The sequence below is a fragment of the Talpa occidentalis genome, unplaced genomic scaffold (assembly GCF_014898055.3).
Source record: "Talpa occidentalis isolate TD23 unplaced genomic scaffold, MPIMG_talOcc4v2.1 talOcc4.2, whole genome shotgun sequence".
In the NCBI taxonomy this organism is placed as follows: Eukaryota; Metazoa; Chordata; class Mammalia; order Eulipotyphla; family Talpidae; genus Talpa; species Talpa occidentalis.
Window position 1 is genome coordinate 50,814,641 of NW_023602073.1, and position 9,334 is coordinate 50,823,974.

The following is a 9,334-nucleotide window of genomic DNA, read 5'->3' on the forward strand; positions in this document are numbered from 1 at the left end:
ACTTGGGCAAGACATATTTATCTTTCCTCAAGATGCATATGGCAGGTTGTCAATAAATACTCACTGACAGGTGAGTGTCAGAATTGAGTCCTAAACCTTCCAGTAGGGGATCCCTGGTAAAAAGGGAGGGACAGGTTAAGGAGAAATGCTTCTGGTTTCAGGGTGCAGGGGTGTGTGTGTGTGTGTGTGTGTGTGTGTGTGTTCCATGAAAGGGGTGACGACCCCCCCCCCCCCCCCCTCAGGGCTCAATGCAGCTGTGAGATTGGGGCTCATGAGGGACAGACCCAGAGGTGAAGCTTGGCTGGACAGAGATGCTGACTGTGTCCCCTGCTGCCCTGTGGGAATCAGTTTTTCATTGTTGAAAATGAACACAAAGAAGAGCTCAGTCTCCAGTGAGTGAATAAGCAGGTGAATTACTTCTCACCACCCCAGGACCCTCCCAGCCTGCCTGGGGACCATTGATTTCCATCACCACAGATTTGTTTTGCCTGTTCTTTGTATCTAGAATTCTGCATGGACTGTGTGGGTGTATGTGTGTGGTTCCTGCTCTTCTGTCCAAATTTCCAAGGATGACATCTGAATCATCCTTTCCCTCTCACTGTCCACCCTGAACTTGCCACGAGGGGGCAGCAGAGCCTCATGGAACCTGGAGACCAGCCTAGGGGCGTTTTTATTGGCCCCTGGGTTCCTCCCCCACCAAGTAGCCTCTCTGTCCGGTGTGCCAAGGCAGGAGCTGCAGGATGGCCCTGCTTCCCTCTGGGACCTGCTGCTTCAGAGACCCTCAGGGGTGGGGGTTTGGAGCTGGGATCTTAATTTTTTTTTTTTTTCCAAAGGTTGATTTATGCATACAAGAACTTGGGAACAGGCCAGAGATGCAGGTGGTGTGTGAGAGGGTTTACCAGAGACATAGTGGGGAGCAGAACAGGCAGATTGACTGAAATACACTGCTGAGGGGAGCTGCAGGTGAGATAGGAGAGGTCTGCTTTGCCATTTGGATATTCCTAGGCCAGGGATCAAACTCGTGATGCAAAGGCTGCGGATAGCTTCACAGATTGTGTCTTAACCCCCTGCACCACCAGGGAGGCACAAGGAGGGAAACTTAAAGTAGCAATTATAGCCGTCTCTGTGTGTGTGTGTGCATGTGTGTGTCTTTCTTTTACTTTTCAATTCCTTCTGGGGAAGCACCCTACTCCAACCAACCTGAAACTACGAAGTCTGAAAAATGACTGTAAACTTTTTGTTGCAAGAGAAAATAACCCTGTGAACCTTTAATTTTAACAATGTCCAGAGAAATTAAGCTTTAATGTTAAAGAAAGGGGGTTTAGTCCTTCCAACCAAAAGTTGATTTTAAAATCATTATTCTTTAAACATTTGCCATTGTCTTTTGGCTAATTTAGGTATTTACCAGAAAGAACTTCAAAGCGCTTGAAGCAATTAAAAGATTAGTGGTATCATATGTCTTTAAAAAAGAGTAAATTATTAACCCATCAGCCATGGGACAATTTATTTTTGAGCAAGACAGTTCAGTGAGTTACCCCCAGTGACTTTTGACAAAGCAGCAGGAACAGGCCTTGAGGAGCTGGAGAGGCAGTGAGGGGGGTGTTTGTCCTTCCTGCAGGGTGTCCTGTGTCCCCCAGTGTTGTTCAGGGACACATGCCCTGTGCTCTGTCCCTCCTCCTTCCCCTCCCAACATGGACCCAAGGGCAGCATTCAGGGGGAGATGAGGTTTCTGGGTGTGTCCTCCTGGGCATTTGGAGGTCCCCTTCCTATTCCCCTCCCCCTGAGGGGTGTGGAGGTGGGGACTGGGCTGAGAGCTGGGGTGGGGGTGGGGCACATCCTGTAGTTGCAGCCCCTCCCCCCAGGAAGGTCCTGGATCATGTCCCTACACAGAGGGCAGGACTCAGGCGCCTTCATCTCTGTCTGTGCAGCCCAGCTCCTGGCACTTAGGTGCTCAGTACAGTGCTTTTGTCCCATCTGATTCTTCACCAAATACTCTTAATGCCTTTAGGCCTTGAGAATTGTCCCTACTGGAGAGGGATTGGTGATGTTTGAGGGGCTAAATATGGAAGAGAGAATTATTCCTTGTCTCTATATTTATTTTCAAATTCAGCTGGATATTCCAAGATGGACTCTAAGTCAAGATGATCATAAATTAAATTTTTTTTTTATCTCAATAGGATGCAAGCACTGGGTACAGTCAGAAGTGTGGGATGTTTCAGAGAATATACAGAAGCATCTTGAGCTTTTAATATGTCAGATAAGACTTCAGGCAGAAAACCAAGTATTTCTGGCATCAGGGTCAGTCAGTCTGGCCATGAAGACAGACATGGGAGGCCCCTCAAGAGAAGGAGAATGAGCCCTGGCAGGGACAGTCCTGCTGCTGTGAGGCTGTGGCTCTGTGAGGAGTCGGGTCCCTGGTGTGTAGAACGTGCTGTGAAGTCCACAACCCGGCAGGAGTGTGGTGAGGGCCTCGGTAACCAGGTAGTGACTCTGGGGACTGAGCCTTGGGAGAATCTGGGGGCAGACACAGGTGCTGCCCTGAATGATTCCAGCTCAGTGAGATGTGATTAGTGACCCAGTTGTATTTGGGTGGATAGAATAGCAGACAGGGGAGCATGGTGGACACTGTGTCTATCAGAGGATGGTGCTCAGGTCAGAGGTGACGTCTCGTGTTCTCAGTGGACCAAGGGGTTTTCTGAGTGGACAAGGCTGAGGGGCCGAGGGTCAGCAACAGTGTCTCCTCTGCAGACAAGCTCAGCTGAGGCTGGTGAGGCCCCTCACTGCTGGACACAGAGTAGGACTCACAGGGCCAACTCCTGGGATCCCACATGGTTCCCAGATGATACACGTCCGGGCTGGGGTGGAGGACAGGACCCCAAGCCCAATAAGCAGGTGTGGGGTGCACAAGTGGGATCAGGAGGTTGGCAGAGGCTTCTCTGAGCTGGTCACTTCAGGGGAGGCCAGAAAGGTGAGGGCTTGGGGAGCAGACGCAGCAGGAGCTTCATGGACTGTGAGGAGGCCTGAGGCTGAGAGAGCTCCCTGAATTGGAGGAGTCACCTGAGCCAGAGGGGGGCCCTGGGAGAGAAATGGGAGGGGGTCAGAGAGGAATGGGGAGACCTGGGAGCCCCTCCATTAAGCAGAGGGATCCCCTGAGGGATGAGACAGGGAGTTGACATGAGCTGACTGAACAGGATCATGGTCTTGGAAGGAAATGGACTGGGAGAGGTGAGGCTGGAGGTGGAGTGGTGTGACCCTTGGGCCAGGTGAGAAAGGAGGGTGATGTGGAATAGGTGCTGGTCATGGACATGAATTGAACATTTGGGTGCATTGGAAGAAGACTGGGTGGGGGGGGTGGATCGTGAAGATGACCCTGGAGTTTGTGGCAGAGATAACTGGGTGGGCACCAGGGGAAACTCACCTTCACTGAGGAGGGGAAACCACAGGAAGTGAGGGGTGAGGGGAGGCCCAGGCCCCCCTCGGTTTCCTTGGAGACATAGAACTAGGACTTCCTGGTAACCCTGTATCCTGGAGGGACAGGATCTGGTCACTGTGACCAGGTCTCAGGTGACATTAACATCTGAACGAGCCGCAGGACCCGTCCACACAGTGTTGGCAGGACCAGGTCCTGGCAGCTCTTGGTGCCCAGTGCTGACTCCTGGGGTCCAGGGTGAGGATCTCCTGGGTCAGCTGCTCTGAGGAGAAGAGATCAGCCTCCCTGGGGGCTCCTCACTGGCCCTGCCATGTGAGGTGACCTCTGCCATGAGGTCACTGGGGTGATCAACATTGGGCACAGGCAGAGCCCTACTTGGGGAGAGTGTCAGTCCTGATGATGGGAAAATATATTATTGAGCCATTGGCTTAAGAGGACACATAGTGTGCGGGGGGAGGGAGAGCCACTGGAGGGGAAGCGCACTCCGCTGAGGACCTTAGGCTGGTCTCTGACTTGGTTGCTCCTGCCCAGCCCCCATGATGCCTTCCTGGCCAGACTTCCAAAGGACTGAGTGAGGCAGGACTTTGTGCCCGAGGTTGGATCAGGTAGGTCCCTGGACTTTGGCTCCCATGTGGCCTGCCCAGAGTGCTGGAAGGAGAGGCTGATCACCTCTTGGGGAGACCTCGAGGGTCTCATGACGTTTTGGTCGGGAACTTGGAGCTCCCATAAAGGCAGGGATGGGATGGTTATAACCTTCGGGATGTGTGTGTGTGAGAGAAAGAGAGCGGTGTGTGTGTGTGAAATGTCCACAGCTGCAGCTGCGGAGACACATTGGGCTTTACCTGTGGTTCTGTCCACAACTCATATAGCTCAATGTTCCTCTAATGTCTGGACTTGTCAAAATCTCTGAGAGGGGGACGGTCAGGGAAGCATCTGTGTGCTCCCCCTTCCCTCGCTGCAACATCAAATAAATGGGAGGGAATTGGAGCAAACAGACGGTCCTGGAGACCGTGCTTAAAAAAAAAAAAAAAGGAAACTCATAGGGAATTTTCTGCCCCACTTTCTTTAAAACCTAAGGGACTGTCTTACAAATATAACTTGAGAAATGTTTTCCTCTCTGAAGGAGGGAGTTAAAAATATTTAAAAATAAATTAATAATTGTCAGTGTTGTCAGAAATTTTGGTAAAATAACTCTCTCTAAAAGTTAGTGCAAAGGGCCAAATTCTAAATGGACGAGATCTCTGTGTCTGTGTCTTTGCCTTTGCGTCTTTTGTCTCTGGAGGTTGCTGTGTTAAAATTATTACAAATGGCGCCTATATTAAATTCTAATAGAAAAAAACAAATTTTGAGATCGCGATCTGAAATTTTTGGTAAACAAATTAGTTCAAAATGCAATGGTTTAATTAAAGCATACATGTTTTAAATTTATAATGTTGGCAGTTAATAATTCTATTGTACAATTAAATGTGTTTATTTGAAAAAAAAAAGCAAACTTGTTTGTCTTAACAAGTTTGTCTTTCCTGTATTTCTCCCAATCCCCCTTGTTTGATACAGGTGCTGCCCTGTGAGAAACCCACAAGGGCATCAAAGGGGGAAATGATGTCCAAGGAGAAGGGGGTTAAACAGCAGAACCAGCTGGCACCTACCCGTCTCTGTGCTGATCTCTCTCTCTCTCTTTTTTAAAGATTTGTTTATTTATGCATACAAGAACTGGGGTACAAGCCAGTGGTGTGGAGGGGGGTGAGACAATTCACCAGAGACAGAGTGGGGAGTAGAACAGCCAGACTGACGAAATACACTGCTGAGGGGAGCAGCGGGGGAGCCAGGAGAGGTCTGCTGTGCCATGTGGGTATCTCCCTGGTGGGGGATTGAACTTGTGCTGCAGTGACTGTGGGTAGCTTCATAGGTTTGCGTCTTAACCCCTTGCACCACCAGGGAGGCCCTCTGTACTGATCTCTTAACCTTCCCCTTTGTAGACCTTGCCCATCTCCCCTTTTTTTTTCCTTAGTAGATGTCTCAGTTTCTACTCCCTTGTGTGCATCACTTCGAAGTGAAAGGGGCCTACAGGGCCTCCCCCGTGGCGCAACTGTTGAATTCTGGGTTGCGAAGCTGCCTGCACCCTCTGCAGCGCCGGTTCGATCCCCCGACGCCAGCGAAGGTCCCACATGGCTCGTATACCTCTCCTGCTGTGCCCGCTGCTCCCCTCTCAGTGTATTTCATCAGTTTGCCTGTTCTACTCTCCGCTCTGGCTCTGATGAATTCTCTCACCCTTCCACGCTTCTACTGTACCCAGTGCTTGAATAAGTAAATAAAAAACAAAAAACAAACCCAAAAAACTATGTTTTTAAAAAAAAGGGGCCTACAAACCAGAGGAAGGACACTTCAGCCAGCGGATGGACAACAGCCCCTGATCCCAAGAATCTCCCTCGCTTGAGGCTACAAATGGATCAACCCACCAGGCAGCCTTAGACATCAAGCCCTGCTCTGGCCACACTCGGGAAGCTGGTTGGTGTACGCACAGCAGAAGCTTGAGGACCTTCTACACATTTGACCTCTTGTTTGTTGTTTTTTCTGTTCCTGTAGTGACTGCCTTTGCAGTCGGCCTAGCCACGGTGGCCCCTGACCCCTGGGATTGGGAGGCACGTCTTCCTCTTGCCTTAGGTTACCTGATACTGTGTATGGACATAATTGTTTTCAAATGTTTGCTAAAATGAGCCTGCTTGCCAGAATCTTCCTACACCTGCTCCTCACCCTCCCTTCTGTATGTGAGGACTTACCTCCCAAACCACAAGTAACTGCAATGAAATCAGGGTTTGTACCCAGTCTGACAGAAGGGCCACAAAGAGCAAGGGAGATCTCTGGTCTCTGACACCCTGGGCTTCTTCTGGTCGCTCCCCACAGATGCCTGTGTCCCAGCTATGAGACATAATCAGTGTGCACAAATGGCTCTCGACTGCTCTAATGCGGCTCTTGCTTCAGATTGCTGGATTTTCTTAGGGCCAGGTCCTGCCCAGTATACGGGAGTCATACTCGACCCAGGTCTGTTCCCTCCAAAGGTATCACCTAACTCCTCCTCAAATCTTATCCTAGGTCCTGTGTCTCTGTGGGAAATGCTACAAACCCTTTGACTCACACTTCTAGGATCTGTGCCACAGATGGCCCTTACCTTGCCTGTGCTCAGGGAGTATATCATTGTGTTACCCAACACAAACAATCATGCTGTGTTGTAAATTTGATGCCTAACTTGGTTATTTTAACTAAAGAGATACACTTTCAAGGTTAAAATTCCCTCACCAGAATAAGAGTCCCCCCACCCTGAGCATCCCACTCACAGGGGCCTGCTGACTGCATCCAGAGCAGCTGAGGTAAGAGAGCCTCAAATCCATCATAAAGGGCTGGTGGCTGACTTAAGTCAAATTTGAATGTGCTCATTAGATCAGCCCTAGCCCTTCATGCCAATGTGACTCCTTGACAGCTGTAGTGCCCCAGGACAGGCAAAGACTAGACCTGCTCACTGCTGCCCAAGGAGGTATTTGTATGTCAGAGAAGAGGCCCTGCAGCCAACCAAGTAAGATTCCTCCTCCCCAGGGTTCCAGTACTCTCACCTCATAACGGCCGCTGGGTAATAATCAGGGTTCCCTTAAAAAAGGTATACAGGTGATGCCCTATAAGAAAAATAACTCAGAAGGGCATGAAGGGGGAATGATGAGAAAATACATTATTGAGCAAATGAATATAATAAAGATTCCAGCAGAACTGCCAGCCCAGGAGCAATGAACACTCCAACACAGGCATAATCATCAAGTATGCTTACATCTCTTTCCCTTTCCAGATTCATGGCCAGGCCTCAGCACTCTTAACTACAGGTTGGGCAGCCAACCAGCTGGTCTGTCTCTCCAAGGCCATCCCCGAATGCCTGCATCTTTCCCGCCTTGCCTTGCCACCCTTGTCTGGGAACTTTGCAGCAAATGGTAGTGCCTGCTGAAAAATGATGCTATCCCTGTAACAGACATGGAGACATTGGTGCATAAAAGGAACCCTTGGTCTTTAAATGGGTGCTCAGACCTTGCGGGGCTACCCAGGTCTGGGACCTCTTGCATGAGTCATTAAAGCTTCTCCTGTCCTCACCATTCCTGAAGTACTGCTTGTTTCTTACCCTCTGCTTGGGTAAAAGGTCATAATTTATTTCTACAACACTGACAGGGCCCCACACTCACCCCTAGTTCTGAGTCTGGGAGCCAAGCAGCCTGGAGCACAGAAGGTCCTCAACAGCGGGCACCTCCCCTGTGCCTGCAGGGGTATCAGGGTGCCTGCCCCTCCCCTTTTCTGGCTCCTCTGATCCTGCTGTTTCCCTGATGATAATGGGGGTGCACTGTCCAGATGGCAGGGTGGAGTCTACAGGGTGGGGTCTGCATTTCAGCTTTCACCTTCAAATAGTGTAGGAGCCAGAGAAGGGTGATTGGGTTTTCAAGAGAAAATTAGGAGGATCCCAGGGATCCCACCCCTAGTCAGAGACCCCTCAAAGAGTGGCAAATCTGCCTGTCTCCTCTCCTGGGAACAATCTTCTCTGAGCCATGAGGCCCCTTGGCACCCAGCAGGGCTCCAAGCAGCTGACAGCAGGTGCTAACACTGCAAGAAAATTTGGAGTAACACTGAAACTTCTCAAGTTCGAAGGGACGCCCTAGAAGCCCCATTTCAAAGCAGGTATGTCAGTTTTGAAGACATTTATTTTAAGAAGAAAGCGGGGAGCAGCTGGCATTAGGAGGGGTTGAGAAGGTGGTGGGGCTGGGTAGGATGGGAGGTAGCAGAGGAAATGGTCCAGCTCTAAGAGGACCCAGCACAACCTCATCGAAAGTTGTCCTTCACTTATTTTAGTCATGTGTCTGCAATATTTCCTGGGGCTGGACCCTGTTCTAGAGTTACAGGTAGTGACTCTTTAAACATAATCCATGTAATTCTCATTCCAACCTTGGTTGGGAGATGCTGATACTATTCCCATTTTTCTGGTGGGGAATGTTAGGCAAGAAGGTTAAGAGACTTGATGAAGATGGTCACACAGAGAGTGGTCAAGCCCAGAGATGATCTCAGAGTCAGCTCCAGAATCTGCCCTCCTGGACCATCACCTGCCTCCCCACAACCCCACCCAGGAGGTGGTTTGAGGGTGTTTTCTCTGACCAGGACTCATCTTCCCTTCTCTGCTGCTCTAGTCCACTGGTCCCTCCTCTGGAAGCAGAAATCCCCCCCAGAGTTAGAGAGTGCAAGGATGAAGGCCTCAGTAGGGATATGACCCAGCTCCTGCTGTGTTTGGGGCAGGACCTTGTCCTTGGCCCTGGCAGCTCAGGGCTGGGGAGGGACTGACCTTCAGGTGAATTGAACAAGCAGATAGAGCAGGAACAGGGGCCTGTGGGGAGACTCCAACTCCTTGGGGACAGTGTCATGTGTCCTGAGGCTTCTCAAGGACACCTGCACACACTGAGGGGGACGGGACCAAGAGCAAGCACTGGCCTGTCCTTCATGAGGACCTGGGTTTGGGGAGGGCCTCTGTCCTGGGGAGTCACTGGGTATGATGTTGGGGAGGGGAGGGCAGTTTGCACGACGGGCCCAGGTGCTGGGAATGGAGGGGCCTGGTGTTCTGAGCGGAGTGAGTCTGGGGTGTGGGTTTCTCGGGTTGAAAAGGGAAAGGAGGACGTTTTTCTCCAATAAACCTCATGGTCTCTAGAAGCACAGAGGCTCAGAGGCCCTAAAAAGAGCCAGGTCTGTCCTCCTTGGTCAGGGAATAAAGGGTCCCGCTCCTGTTGGTGAGGACTCTGGGCTCTGCTCCCCCCTGAGTCCAGAGCTCCTGGCTGCCCTGCTCCTCTGTGTGGGCCTGGGTGCCACCTGCCCTGTCTCTCCCCAGCCCTGAGG

General features: G+C 50.8%; 1 long non-coding RNA gene across 1 annotated transcript; it reads left to right on the forward strand.

Annotated features, from left to right (window-relative positions):
• Positions 1-3,511: 3,511 nt before the first annotated feature.
• On the forward strand, positions 3,512-7,565 carry LOC119252286 (uncharacterized). The gene is made up of 4 exons (XR_005126782.2): positions 3,512-3,667; positions 3,962-4,035; positions 5,786-5,941; positions 7,263-7,565. It is a non-coding gene; the product is annotated as an uncharacterized LOC119252286 (long non-coding RNA).
• Positions 7,566-9,334: the final 1,769 nt, after the last annotated feature.